This window comes from Puma concolor, chromosome A1 (assembly GCF_028749965.1).
Source record: "Puma concolor isolate L17-30 chromosome A1, mPumCon1.1.hap2, whole genome shotgun sequence".
Lineage (NCBI taxonomy): Eukaryota > Metazoa > Chordata > Mammalia > Carnivora > Felidae > Puma > Puma concolor.
The window spans coordinates 206,725,307-206,740,538 of record NC_141667.1 but is presented as its reverse complement, the minus strand read 5'-3'; the positions used below and the strand labels follow the sequence as shown (position 1 = coordinate 206,740,538).

Below are 15,232 nucleotides of genomic sequence, written 5' to 3'. Positions count from 1 at the left end.
TACTTCCTATGTGCCAAGACACTGAGGATATGTAGCAGAGGATAAAATAGACTAACAATCTTGCCTGTGTTGAGCTTAGATTCTATCAGGAAGACAGACAGTATATCCAGTAACTAAGAAATTTATGGAATTGTTAGATAGTCTAAAAAGATATAAATTTGGTTAAGAAGGAAAAAAGTGTGGGGATGGAGGCAAGGAGTTGAAATTTAGATTAAATGGGTAGATAAGCCTCCATTCTGTGGTCAGAATGGAATGGATGAGGGCAATGGTGGTAGAACATAAAATCAGAGAGGTATAGTTGACAATACATGGCCTAGTAAAAGATAAGAGAACCATGCGAGCAGAAAATGATATGAACTAAGTCACACTTCCCAATATCTCTAACTGCTATGTTGGAAATAGACCAAAAAGGGTAAGAGCCAAAGCAGGAAAATCAGGAGTCTACTGAATTAATTTAGGCACATCATTCAGGTGTTGTAGTGGAGATGGTAAGAATGGGATAAATTTAGAAAATATTTTGAAGGCAAAGTCAGTAGAATTTGGACAAATCATATGTGGAATGCTAGAAAATGAGACGGGTCAATGATAACACCAAAATTTTGGCTAGAATAAGTACATAGATGAATTTTCCATTAGTAAAGATATGGAAAACAACTGTAAGAACAGATTTGGAGGTGGGGTGGAGGGGATGTGAGCAGATCTATTTGGGAAATGTTGAGTATGTTATATCTGTTAGACATCCCCATGGAACATCAGGTAAGGATCGTATATATGGAATATTTGGATGCACTTGGATATTGAAGTTCAGAGAAGCGGTCCAGGCATGAGACATAAACATGACATCATATGCATGTAGATGGTATTTTAAAACATGAATTAGATGATATCCTTTCGGGAACAGGGAAAATTAATAGAAAAGAGAAAAAGTTTAAGGAGTGATCCCTGGCACACTCCAATGTTTAGAAATTGTAGACATGAAGGGCATGGTAGTTCTGTACCTCTAAAAGTAAAAGGAAAACTAGGTAAATGTGGTGTCTTGGAAGTCAAATGAAGAAAATATATCAAGGACAGAGAGGGTATCTACGTCAAATGCTTCTGATTACTCTAGTGAGATGAGATATAGATATAATCTTTAGATTAAGCCATAAGAAAACCATAGGTGACCCTGATAAGACCAGTTTCAGCGGTACAGTGGGAATTTAAAGATGATTTGAGTGGGTTAAGAAGAGAGTGGAGTAATTAGAAACAGCAAGTCAGTGAGCATAGATAACTCTCTGGAGAGTTTGAGAGATCTAATATCTAGAGGAGAAACCAGAGTCATGAGGTGTTTTTGTTTTTGGTTTTGTTTTTGTTTTGTTTTAATATTGGAAAAATAACAACACAATTACAAGCTAATGAGAATAATCCAACAGAGGGGGATAGGTGAGCTACAAAAAAAAAAAAAAAAAAAAAAAAAAAAGGAGGTGGGGGAGAGTTGCTAAAATGTCTCTGAGTAGGGGAGACAGCATGGGGTCTAATCACTCAAGGAGTATTTGGTCTTCTCCAGGAATACCATTTATTTACAGTCAAAGAAAAGCAGTTTTCTTTCATCTTAAGATGAAGACAGGTGATTAGAACATGTGGAGGTTTCTTCTGATTTCTTTTATTTTACCAGGGAAGTAGAAAGCAGGGTTGTTAGGTGAGAGTTAGGAAGGGGTGGGGGGTGGAGTGCTCAGAAGGAATGAAAGAGAGGAAGTACACGGCACTAATCTAGGAACCCGGGAGAACGTGTAGATTGGTAAGATGGCTGGTAGCATTAAGGTCTACCTTGAAAGTAATGATTATGTGTTTAAAATGAAACCAGGGGCGCCTGGGTGGCGCAGTCGGTTAAGCGTCCGACTTCAGCCAGGTCACGATCTCGCGGTCCGTGAGTTCGAGCCCCGCGTCAGGCTCTGAGCTGATGGCTCAGAGCCTGGAGCCTGTTTCCGATGCTGTGTCTCCCTCTCTCTCTGCCCCTCCCCCGTTCATGCTCTGTCTCTCTCTGTCCCAAAAATAAATAAACGTTGAAAAAAAAATAAATAAATAAAATAAAATGAAACCAGTCATCAGGGATTGGGCATTTTGTCTCACATATATTAGACTGGATTCAATCACAGAAATACTCTGAAAGCTTGTTTTAACCAAGATTATGATTTAGCCCAGTATGATTTAGCCCAATATAACAAAGGGAAAGGGGGCAAAGGAGTTGAGAGTATTTGCAAGTGAATGAGTACAATGATGGGCCATATATAGATTTTTTTTTAAGTTTTTATTTATTTATTTTGAAAGGAGAGAGCACACGCACATGCAAGCAGGGGAGGGAGAGAGAGAGAAAGAGAATCCCAAGCAGGCTCCCACTGGGAGTGTGGAGCCCAACGTAGGGCTCAATCTCACGAACACTGAGATCATGACCTGAACCAAAATCAAGAGTCAGATGCTTAACTGACTGAGCCACCCAGGTGCCCCAGGGCTATATATTTTAAACTAGATAAGGGATTAAGAGAGGAGGTTAGGGATTTAGGGCTAGTGAAAAGGTAGTGGAGGGAGGTTTGAAAAATTGTTGCAGTTGCCGTACAGGTATCCCTTGCTTTCTGAAAGTTCCTGTTACTCCACTTCACTTTGTTGAAAGACCTACAGGAGTGCCTGTCTCGTGAACTGAAAGAAATCCAAGATGATTATTACTTTTATGAGAAAAAACAAAAACCACAGTTTTGCAGCGAGCAGTTATTGAGGCAGCACACACAGAGCAGTGACAACGGCAGGGCCATGCGCCTTCCCCAGGAGCTACACTCAGCATCTCAGCCTCAAGCCACCATAGCTTTGAACTGTGTCTGTGAGCACCTGTGCTTTTTCGACTTATTTTGTGCGTCTGTTAGCAAGATGTGTCCTAAGGTATCGGAAAAGCCGAAGAGAGGGTTTTTTTTTTTTTTGGGGGGGGGTCTTGCAACACTCAAAAACGTTTCCATATAAATGAATGGCAATTGCTTCTTTGCTTTATGCCATTTGGCTTATGAAAGGTTTCATAGGAATGCTCTTTCAGATGATAGGGAAGCCTGTAATTGAGGAAGTAAACTGGGGAGATAGGGATGGGGTGGTAAGCGGTTAATGGGATGTTTGAAATCAAGATAACAGATGTGTATGGGTAATGAAGTGATCAGATTATAGTCAGAGGAGTGGTTGACTGAGGTCCAGTGAGGCAAAGAAACAGAGAGTACAGAATACTGGAGAGATCATATACCTGGATTTGAAACCACCAAGAATGTGACAGGAATGGTATTGGTGTGAGGGACAGTGAGCTAAAATCTTCGAGAGGTGAAGTGCATTATTCAAAGGGATGGATGGGGCAGTGGATGGTTGCAACAAAATGTGTACGAATGATACTGTACTCTGATGATGGAGGGTAAAAGTTGAATATTTTTAAGGAAGAGGAGGGTAGAAAGAATGATCTAGAAATGATAAGAAGTGGTAAGCAACCTGCCAAACCTGCTTTTATCCCTTTCTACAAGGAACATAGGAGAGGAAAGTGCCATATTTGAGGGACCTCCACAGGAAGTAATGCCAGGCTTTAGTTAGACAAGAAAAGTGAAAAGAACTTCCAAGGAAGAGGTTTAAGACATAGGGAGGTTTTTAGCTGGTTGAACTTTTTTCCAGAAGAAATTAATAAGGTTCGGGAGATAAGAAGTGAGGCAATGGGGATGAGAGTCTGGAATCATTTGAAATTCCTGGGCCTCTTTTAGTAAGTGACCTGAATAGGAGTAAAGGGCATGGTAAGAGGAGTCCTCATGGGTCATGAGCTCTCTCCTCCTTTAAGAGTGGGTTCTTATTCAGAGGCACCTGGGTGGCTCAGTCGGGTGAGCATCCGACTTCAGCTCAGGTCATGATCTCCTGGTGGCTCCTGAGTTTGAGCCCCACATCAGGCTCTCTGCTGTCAGCACGGAGCCCACTTCAGATCCTCTGTCCCCACCCCCCCCCCCTCTGCCCCTCTCTGCATGAACTCTCTCTCTCAAGAATAAATACAACCTTTAAAATAAAAAAGAGTGGGTTGTTATTCAGATGAGTGAGCTCTTACTCAGGAGCTTGAAGAGTTCCAGACTTCTAGTGATGGAAACATGGACATTGCAGAGGGACAGCCTTACCCTTATGGCACAGCTATTCTCCTCAACCCTGCTGCTGTGGGCCTGTGGAGCTGAGGCTGTCCCTAGTGTTCTTGCCCTTCTGGACTTCTGTCAACAAGGCTCCTAGGTTGCTGAGACTGCAAAGGCAATAGTGATCGTTCCCACTGGTCTCCACCTCTCTCCACAGTGGTAGCCAACATTGTCCATAGAAAGTGAAATAGCTTTGGGAGAGTTTTACAGAAACCCCTAACTATGTGTATCTGTTCTGTTCAATAGAGTATATGAAATATTTACCAAAAACAATTCTGGAAGGCAGGCATATCAAGAGGCCTATAGCCAATGACACAGATGAATTCTGACTCCTACCCTGATGTAGCTGTTTTGCTTTGGTAATTAAAATGTTTCCTGAGTGTTAATACATCAAGATCAACCCAAGAAAACTGGGGGACAGTAGTAAACTCCAAAATGTCTCCTAGATAGGATTGCTAGATAAAATACAGAATGGCCAATTAAATTTGGATTTTAGATAAACCATGAATATTTTTTTAGTATAAGTATGTCCCATGCAATATTTTTATTCATTGCACTTTTATTTGCTATATTTGACAACCCTACTCCAAAGGAATTTTATAAAATTAATAGAGGTTTATGAATAGCTAAACTTGGTCTGTCTTTTAAAAAAAATTTTTTTAATGTTTATTTATTTTTATTTTATTTTTGGGACAGAGAGAGACAGAGCATGAACGGGGGAGGGGCAGAGAGAGAGGGAGACACAGAATCCGAAACAGGCTCCAGGCTCCGAGCCATCAGCCCAGAGCCCGACGCGGGGCTCGAACTCACGGACCGCGAGATCGTGACCTGGCTGAAGTCGGACGCTTAACCGACTGCGCCACCCAGGCGCCCCATGGTCTGTCTTAAAGTTACAAACTTCGAATGAATATGCCTCAGAAATAATGGAAAAGTTTTAAAGCCTCCTTCCGCCAAATTACCCATTCTAGGGTCCCCATGTCACCAACTGAGTTTGGAAAGATACACGCAAAGCTGAAATAAGTCAATAGTCACCTCAGTTATTCCCTCTCTGCTTTGCCCCCATACACTCCATAATTCCCTATGTCTCCACAATTTCAAGTGATGGTTTAGAGAATGGAGAAAGAAGCATTACGAGAGATTGGCTCTCACAACTATTAGAACGTGGTGTGAGTGAGAGTCCAGAGGAATGGGATAAAAAAGAAACACCCTTAGGCATGGTCCCTAGGATAATACCCCCTTCTTGCTATAAGCCTTGCATAGCACTGGCCTCCCCTGTGGGGTCTTTGGCTTAGCCTTGGATAAATAAATATTCTACACCTTTTTACCCTAAATAGTTTTTAAGAAAAAAGAAAGATGAAAGAAATCTTTCCTAATGAATGTTTTAGAATTCCCAGTTCAGGGGCACCTGAATGGCTCAATCGGTCATGCACCCAATTTTGGCTCATACCATGATCTCACGGTTCGTGAATTCGAGCCCCATGTTGGGCTCTGTGCTGACAGCTCAGAGCCTGGAGCCTGCTTCCAATTCTCTCTCCCTCTCTCTCTCTCTCTCTCTCTGCCTCTCCCCTGCTTGTGCTCTGTCTCTCAAAAATAAATAAACATTTAAAAAAATTAAAATTTCCCAATTTAAATGTAGAGAATCTGGAACAGCACAGTAAGCCTGCCATTTGTATTCTATTTACTTAGAGCAAAGATGATGTTCCCTAATTATTGAAGGTCAGCTGTTACCAGAGCACACCCTGTGTCATACTACCTAATGGTGAAAGTCATATGGTAGCTGAAACATGAAAAAAATGCAGTATATTAAAGTCTGCTATCAATTCAGTAGGGAAGAGCCAGCTGGATAAATCAGAATAGACTTCAGATAATCACTATATATGAACCTGAAAATTTATCCACATCCCTATCTCAAAAGCTAACACATTTCATGCTCTTTCTCATATTTAAATCTAGATAAGTGAATTTCCAATATCCTTTGAGGATGCGGCTGTTGTTTAACACTGTGATTTCATATTTATACAGCTCTTCTCATCATAGGATCTTAGACCATTTTACCAGCATAATTCAGTATTAATAATCATAAAAAAACAATAATTTCAGCTACATTATTCTACTGGGCACCTAGTCAGGAACACATTTATTTTCCTGGGCATTTGGAAGTTCCTGCTTTATCCTCAAGGAGAAAAAGCAGCCAAATCTTCTGATCCCCCAGAGGAAAATAAAAAATAATTAAGACCAGCCAACAGGACAAAAGAATGATGTTTTCAAACAAACTCTGCTTGTGGGAACCACTAGAAAACCATTTTATATGTTCCAGGAAAGAAGAAATTGGTTTGGCAATGTGGTGAAAATTTTGACAATATTTATATAGGAAAGGAAACCAATTCGTGTATAGATTAGGCTTAGATAAATTTGTATTTTTTTTTTTTAATTTTTTTTTTCATCGTTTATTTATTTTTGGGACAGAGAGAGACAGAGCATGAACGGGGGAGGGGCAGAGAGAGAGGGAGACACAGAATGTGAAACAGGCTCCAGGCTCTGAGCCATCAGCCCAGAGCCTGAGCGGGGCTCGAACTCACGGACCACGAGATCGTGACCTGGCTGAAGTCGGATGCCCAACCGACTGCGCCACCCAGGCGCCCCAAGATAAATTTGTATTTTTAAAGTAATGTGGTAACTCCCCCAAATGTGACTATTAAAAATCAACTTAGAAATGTGTTTTCCGTGTGAATAAATTATTAAAGGCCGCCTCCTCTATGAGCCCTGCACCTAGAATATTCTATTCTCTCCCTGTACTCTGAGATCTTACCCTACCCAACAATATAGCCAGGATGGTTATTTGTATCACTGATAACTAACATCTGATGCAGGGAACATTTGTTCCTAGAACTCCTAGTAACTCCTTCTCATCCCACCAGACAAATCGGATCCCCTTTTATTTTTCTCACCTGCACACCGTTTATTTAACTCCACCTCAAGCCAGCTTTCTCAGGTACTTACACACCCCTCTCCCAATACTTAACTATAGCACCATAAGTAAAAGGGACTTTGGCACAAAGTACTATTTCCTGAATCAAGGAATGACCACTGAGAATTTAGTTTAAAATTTAGGAGAAGGGGGGAGAAGGAACTCCAGGTAGCAAAATGAGCAAGGGTGTCTGCTCCGTCTTGGAAGCGATGTGCAGCCCTGTGTGTGTGAAGATTAGCTGTAAAACTTGGCAGATTCTCACCAGATGCTAACAGTGATTTTTAAGCAGTTCAAATAACTTGGATAACTATGCCTCATTAAATGACATTGTGCATGTCAAACACCGCATAGCACGGTTTATTTTGGCTGATTTGCATATCGAAATCTTGGTACTGCGTCATTTCTCCCATTTTAAAATGAAATCTCCTTTTGAAAGTTCCTGTTTTTTCTTTTTTTCTTTTTTTTAAATCGTCCACACATCAGCTCTTCTCCCCCCAAAACGCATGTCATTCACTCAAATCAGGTCACAAAACTAAAGAAGTAGCACGCTGGGAAAACAGACTGAACAGTGGACATTATTAGACACTGTGGGATTACTTAAGTAGCTCCAGAAAGAAATTGCATTTCCATGTCACAGTGGTCTGAGATGGATTTAGGACAAGGCAACGCGAGTAATAAGGATGTCTGTTGAATGTCATGAATCCTACTAAATCAATTAGTTGCTAAGATATAAGAAGATTTTCTCTACCGTCTTCCTCACCCTCAGTGCTACAAAGGCCATGAAGTTATCAAGCACAGGGGACTGGAGTGTTCTGCCAGTGTTCAGCTGCTGCAGGAGGCTCCTAAATGGAAAATTACTCTGATTATGAAAGTACAGTTTCAGATGGCAAGCATCATCAATGACACTGAACTTCTCTGCTGAAACTCAGAGAAAGCCCAAGTGTTTATCCCATTCTAAAGATACAATTAGCTAAAGTTTTTATCTCCACATCTGAAGAGCCTGAAACAGACAAGTGCCCGATGAGCATTTCTGGTTGAGAAAAGCAGGACAGAATCCCACACTGGGCTGGTTTCTTTTTCTTTCCATTAACTGACTTTTTGAATAGGCAGCAATTAATCACTCCTCTCTGCTTACAAAGACAATTAAAGTTTTGTGCTCTAACTCCAGTTTGATGAGTAGTTAGGGTAAAGAAGCATCATGGTCAGAATCTTCATCATTAAAGTAAGAGTTTATGCAGAGTATAACGACCAAGCAACTTTTATCTGCATGAGAATACATCATTTCAGAAAAAAGTTGATTTTTTTTTTTGACAAAACAAGAACGTTACTGAAACATCCTTGGAAAGCGATAAAGTACAAATAAATATATTGTTCATGATTCCATAGAACAGTGCAAAGACCATGCAACCAAGAGGGTATTATCCATTAATGTTACTCTAAGGGGCTACACTTAATCCAAGCAGTCTCCCACTGTGCTAGACCTCCTTGATATTTTATTTTGGAATTTAATTTAAAGATTAGAGTACATTCACTCTCTAAATATTTGTTCCTTGAGGTTGAATGTAATTTTTGAAAACTTCCAAAATTTATATGAAAATTCATCAGTCAAGTCTGATGAATGAGGGTCCCCAAAGTGACCACATTGAAAACCAATGCTCCTTAATGAATAGCATGTTTATCATGTCCATTCAGTTAAGCAATATTTATCAAGTAAGATCTTGCCATGCATAAAGTGTCAAGGTGGAGACATTTAAGTAAGAATACACATGCACCCTCCCCATTAAGGAGTTTATAGCATACCAGGGAGAAAAAAATAGATACTTGGACACTTGCAGAACAACATCAATGATTTATAAACCAAGTGCTCTGAAAGCAAGAACAAAGGAATGATTAAGTCCAACTGATTAAATCCATTATGAGAGGATTGGTGGAGAAAGTTGAATCTGATGTGGGCCTTAAGAGATGAGTAAGATCTCAACAGAGGAAATCCGTGACGGATAGGAAAGGAAGCACTTGTTAAACACATTTGATAGTGAAGTGATGACACATAAGAAAGTGCAGAATATGGTGTCCTGTTCTAAGTCAAGCCTTATTTGAAAACCACGAGGCTAGAAAAGTAGAAATGCGGCCACTGAGAAACGTACAACTGGATAGGACCTGTGAGAGCATCGAATTCTACTCTCTTGTTTTATAGGTGGAGAAACAAGTAGCTAGAGTAACTTGTAAGGTCACAAGGATAACTAGACCTAGCCAGAATGAACCCAAATCTTCCACCACCCAAACCAGTTCCTTTGCACCACCCTTGTCTAGTCTGGCATCACATCTTGGAAAGTGGTTCTTGTTTTTTTTTTGTTTTGTTTTGTTTTTTTAATGTTTATATATTTTGGAGAGAAAGAGACAGAGACTGTGCTTGAGTGCACGTGCCCGTGAGGGAGGGCAGTGAGAAAGGGGGACAGAGGACCTGAAGCAGGCTCCATGCTAACAGTAGAGAGCCTGTTGCAGGGCTTTAACTCCAAAACCCTGATATCATGACCTGAGCTGAAGTTGGACCTTTAACTGACTGAGCCACCCAGGTGCCCAGAAGGTGGTTCTCATACGCAATAACCAGTTTGAAGTTTTTGAGCAGAACAGTGATATGATCACAAATGATCACTGAAGAAAACTCCAAAAGCAGTGAGAAAAAACTGGAGAGAGAACTGGTTAAAAATCTTCTGTAGTCATCTAAGTCAGAGATAATGGGAGCCTGAACTGGAATTGGGATGACTGAAATAGAAAGGAAGTGATGGACTCAAGGGTCATTTCAAGGATGAAATTGCTGCAACTTGGTGATGAGAGAGGAGAAAATTACAGATGATGATCAAGCTCTAGAGCTGGAGCAAAAGCAGACGTCACCCCATCACCTGAGAAAGGAAAGGGTGGCTGGATAAAAGACTTAGAGGGAGAAGACAGTTAACTCTGTGTCCCCCTATGGTGGCGAGAGGCACTGAGTCACTCCTCAGAAGCCGGGACCTAACTCTCTGCTTCCAAGTTTCTGGCCCCTAGAGCATATATGCAAAGATCAGTGGTGAATGGGGACAAAATATCACCTTTATTGATGGCTGGTGAAGAAGAACAAAAACATAAGCTTTGGGGTACAGTACTAGAAATTTACCAAGATAATTTTACTTATTTATTCTTGTTTGCCCCAAGTCAAGCATTTAGGAAACAGGGTAACGTATCTACAGGGCAGAGCCTGTATCAGCTTCTCAGTCAGCATCAAGGGCAGTTTCACAGCCCAGATGGAGACAGGATGCAGAGAACCCTTCCCCATAAGAACAGACAAAGGAAGGGGAGATCTTCTCCTTGATTCTTCATTTTGAGGACAACGGCCCCACCCTCTCATAAATCATTGTGAGTGTGCATCAAACTCTGACCAAGCTGAATAACCAACCCTCCTCCTCAAAGGAAACAGAAAGGGAGAGAGGCAGGAACTTCCTTCCCAACACGCCCCTGCAAAAGCCAAACTTCCAACAGAGGAAAAAGAACAGCAAACGTCCTTGCTCCATTTCTGAGGTCAGAAATCTGAGAGTCACCCTCTTCTACAGCATTCCCTCCTCCCATGACAGTCAAATAATCCTCAAGTTCTGTCGATTCTATCTCTTGAATGCAACACAACTCTGTTACCACTTGCCCCAATGGTAGTTTCTTCTCATCTCCCTAAATCAGTGCAGTAGAATCTCCTATGTCTTAATCTCTGGCTTCACAACCTTCCATTTCATTCTTTACAATGCCGAAAGACACTGAAATGCAATGTAATCACATTCTCCTGACATCAAAACTCTCCACATGCTCCCAGTCATTTGAATAGTATCCAAATACTTGTCAGGATTGGATTTATTGCAATTATTTGTTGTCATATCCTCCTATCCTACTAAACTTTGAGTTCATTTATAGCAGGGACTTTTTTTCTAATTTGTGTATTGCCAATGCCTGGAAATGCACGTAAGTGTTCAAAAACATATTTTGACCTGTACAAAAAAGCCTTCTACATCTGGCCCTTCCCACGTCTCCAACTCTGTGTCCTATGTGCCACAGTCCTTTCAGTCTCTGCTTAATTCTCATGCAAGCTCTAATTCCAGATAAACCTAACTATTTGCAGGTTCCTGAGTATTCCTGTCTCATTCCCTCACATTTGTATACTGGCTTTGCCCACTTCTTTCTGTTCTTCTTTTCCACTTAAGTATATTTCCTGTATATTACCTATATTCTAAACTATCATCTCATGCCTCCCTTCCTCCAAATAGCCTTTCCTAAGGCAATTTCAGTTGAGAGAGAGAGAGAGAGAGAGAGAGTATGTGCATATGAGTAGGGAAGAGAGGCAGAGGAAGAGGGAAAGAGAAGCAGGATCCAAGCTCAGCAGAGAGCCCAATGCAGGGCTCGATCCCATGACTCTGTGATCGCGACCTGAACCCAAATCAAGAGTCAGACACTCAACCAACTGACCCACCCAGGAGCTCCAGCCTTTTCTAATCTTAATTCTTCTTTCTCAACACACCGACTGAGCCCAGACTGAGTAGAGGACTCTTCCAATGTACATATCCCTAACACTGAATTTATCAAACTACTTCATAATAGTGGTTCACCTTCTTTCTTCCCACATAAATGTTAAGTTTCTTAATGGCGCATGGGTCTTCATTGCTGGAAGTAGGACTGAATGACACATACGTTCAGTAAGTGAAAAAAGAACAAAAGAACAACAGAAAGGAAGGAAGGAAGGAAGGGAGGGAGGAAAAGAAGAAAAAGCAAGCTCAATATTTTACATAATGAGTTTTTCAACAGAACATTCATTAAGAAATGTCCAATAGATCCACAGGGTCAAGTGGATGGACAGAAGGTTGAGCGTCTATTCCCCTGTCTTCCTGCTAATTACTTTGTTTTACTAGACCTTCAGAAAGAATTCAATAACTAGAGGGTTCATTCTAAGTTGCATTTTAAGTTGTTAGGAAACAGAGTAAAAACAAATCTTTTAAGGAGAGCCATGTTTATTAAAAAGTTTCCTCATTTTGGCTTAAGTCCTTTGGAGTTAAGCTAGGCAGAAAATGTCTCCTACCCAAATAAAAGGTGAAGCTATAAAAAGTAAGCAAGGTCAAATTCAACTACATTTATAAAATATTTGACAATTCCTACACCACCAAAAAATCATCATGTCCCCTTCAGTACATTGTCTGGTTGCTGCCTCCTGTCTCGGCAAATGCATTTCATAGTCGTGGTCACAATCACGAAATACAACATTCCAAAAATTAAACTATAGTCTGTTCTTCTGGGATGGAAGTCAAAGGTCCTTCAAAAAATTCTTACAGGAATATGCAAGAACACATGAAATACTCAAAAAAAAAAAAATCATTGTAAACTAAATAAGTTACAGTTGGAGGAAGAGCTTATGGTGATAACATATCACTTATGAGGACCAATTTAGAGTGCTAGATAAGTCGTCAGAAAACAAGAAGCTTTGTTCTGCAAAGTTGTGCTTTTAGCACTTTTGCTTCTTTGGGGAAGAAAGCCGAGCAAAGAAAATTAAAGTTCCTCCCAGTGATAGCAAATATGTAACTGCTGACACTTCCACTCAGCGTCTGTTTTGTCTTTTCCTTGTCTGTTTTCATTTTCCTGACAAACCTATTTGACTAGGGTTCTTCATTCAGTCAATAAATGTTTATTGCATACCTATTATATGAACACAATGGTTAACAAAATGCATTCCTTGCCCTGGAGCTTTAGCAGGTAAATTAAAAAACCAAAGACGAAATCAAGGTGTGATAAGGGCTAAGCTGAGGAAGCAGGTGGAAAAATAAAGTAATCTAGTCTGAAGAAAGGGGTTTAGTGAGGACTTAAGGTGAAAGTCATTGATAAACTGAGTTAATCAAGCTGAGGAGAGTGGTAGAGCCATAGGGGGAAAGAAATCAGGGGGCAGAGAAAGGATTTTCCCATCTGAGGGAACAGCATCTGCAAAAGAAAGGAAAAACATATTTTGAAGAGATTTACAAACATATCAGTACCTTGTAATATATACTGTAAAAGAAAAAAAAAAACATAGAAGAGCAGTCTGGAAAGATAAACAACAGGATCATGCAAATTCTGGTAGGACAAGTGAAGGCGTTGGATTTTATTGTAAGGACTGTGGGTTACACTGAAAAGTCTTAACCTCATGGTTCGGGTTTTAGAAAGACCATAGGCTATTTGTGTGGAGAAAGACGAGACTTGAGACAGTTTGGAGATTGTCCTGCTAACATAGGTGAGAGGTGATGGTGGCCTAACTCAAGAAACCAGTAATGATGTGGAAAGACCTGGATAAATTGGGATGGTATCAAGGAGAAAGAAGCTGTAACAGGACTCGATATGTAGGTGTGGGAATTTAAACAGGGAGAAATCACTCTCCACATTCCTTATACCATCTTTCTTTCTTTCTTTCTTTCTTTCTTTCTTTCTCTCTTTCCTTCTTTTCTTTCTTTCTTTCTTTCTTTCTTTCTTTCTTTCTTTCTTTCTTTCTTTCTTTCTTTCTTTCTTTCTTTCTTTCTTTCTTTCTTTCTTTCTTTCTTTCTTTCTTTCTTTCTTTCTTTCTTTCTTTCTTTCTTTCTTTCTTTCTTTCTTTCTTTCTTTCTTTCTTTCTTTCTTTCTTTCTTTCTTCTTTTTAAACATGATCTGTAGAACCTAAGCACCAATGGTGGTCACATATCCTAGGAAGTCACCCAAGGCAGCTGTATGGCCTGTATCTAATTGTTTCTGTTGATGGGCTAAGAATACTGATAGAAATGAAACTTCCTATCCAATTAATAGATATTTTTTCACTGCTCTAGGAAAATGGAACGTTCAACACTATACCTAGGAGGTTGAATGAAAAATACCTGAAAAGATAAGAAGAATAATGACTGAAATCTGTGATTACTATTCCCCACATAAGTTACTAATACTTTAGAAACCAGCTATATATGCCTCAGTGAATCTGATATGTTTCTGATTCTGTGTTGCTATTTCTGATCAAAACAAAAGGAGTTTCTATAATTATTATTTCATGTAAGTTCATGTCTCATGATTCTTTTTTTGTACCTATAATTCAAACGAACTTCAAATCTAGTCATAAGCCTTTAGATTGTTTTCCCTCCAAAATCTGAGAATGAATTGAAATTCTCCTCACATTTGCATGAAATCTATATGGAAAGTATGGTTCCCTACTAGGAGACTTTTCAACCAAAGATAAATGTAAGCAAATTTCAAAATGTTCCAAGCATCGCCCAGTCTGCTTTTTACTGCGTCAACCATGAGACAAACAACAACAAAACAAAACATAGGGAAAAAGTTCTTTGTGCCTTGAGCAAACAGAGAGGAATAACAGTGAAAATCTAAACATACCACCTTTATTATGCTAAGTGAAATGAGTCAGGGAAAGGCAAATATATGATTTCACTTATATGTGGAATCTAAAAAAAAACACACAAAAGAACAAAGAAAACATAACAGAAACAGTCATAAATGTAGAGAATGGGTGGTTGCCAGAGGGGAAGGGTGGGGAAGTGGGCAAAATAGCTGAAAGGGATTAAGAAGTACAAACTTCCAGCTACGAAAGAAATAAGTCACAGGGATGTTAACTACAGAACAGGAAATATAGTCAGTAATATTACAGTAACTTTGTATGCTGACAGATGGTAACGAAACTTATCTTGGTGAGCACTGCATAGCATATAGAATTGTTGAATCGCTATGTTGTATACCTAGAACTAATATTATACTGTATGTTAACTGTTTCAATTAAAAACTGAATTTTAAAAAATATTTTAAAAACTTAAAAATAAAACGAACTTACTACCCTGATAGTCTCCTTTAAGGAAATAAAAGTAACACCAGACTTCTGATAAGATATAAATGCCATGGGGTACTAAAAATATCAGTTACACAACGAGAAGGGAGAAGAGGCTAAGGAGTTGTTCATAAAGAAAAATCTTTCCCAAACTCCACATAACAAACTAACCCACATAATACTCAAAGGAACTTTATTTTTTTACTGCCCCTTCTCTGAAAGGTCAAAAGTACCAATCCAGTAAATGCATGTTGATAGGTTTGAGTCTGGGAA

General features: G+C 39.7%; 1 long non-coding RNA gene across 6 annotated transcripts in view; it reads right to left on the bottom strand.

The window, feature by feature from the left end:
• LOC147584729 (uncharacterized) overlaps positions 1–15,232 on the bottom strand; it is a 159,271-nt gene that overhangs the window by 25,472 nt on the left and 118,567 nt on the right. The gene's annotated exons all lie outside the window — the stretch shown is intronic.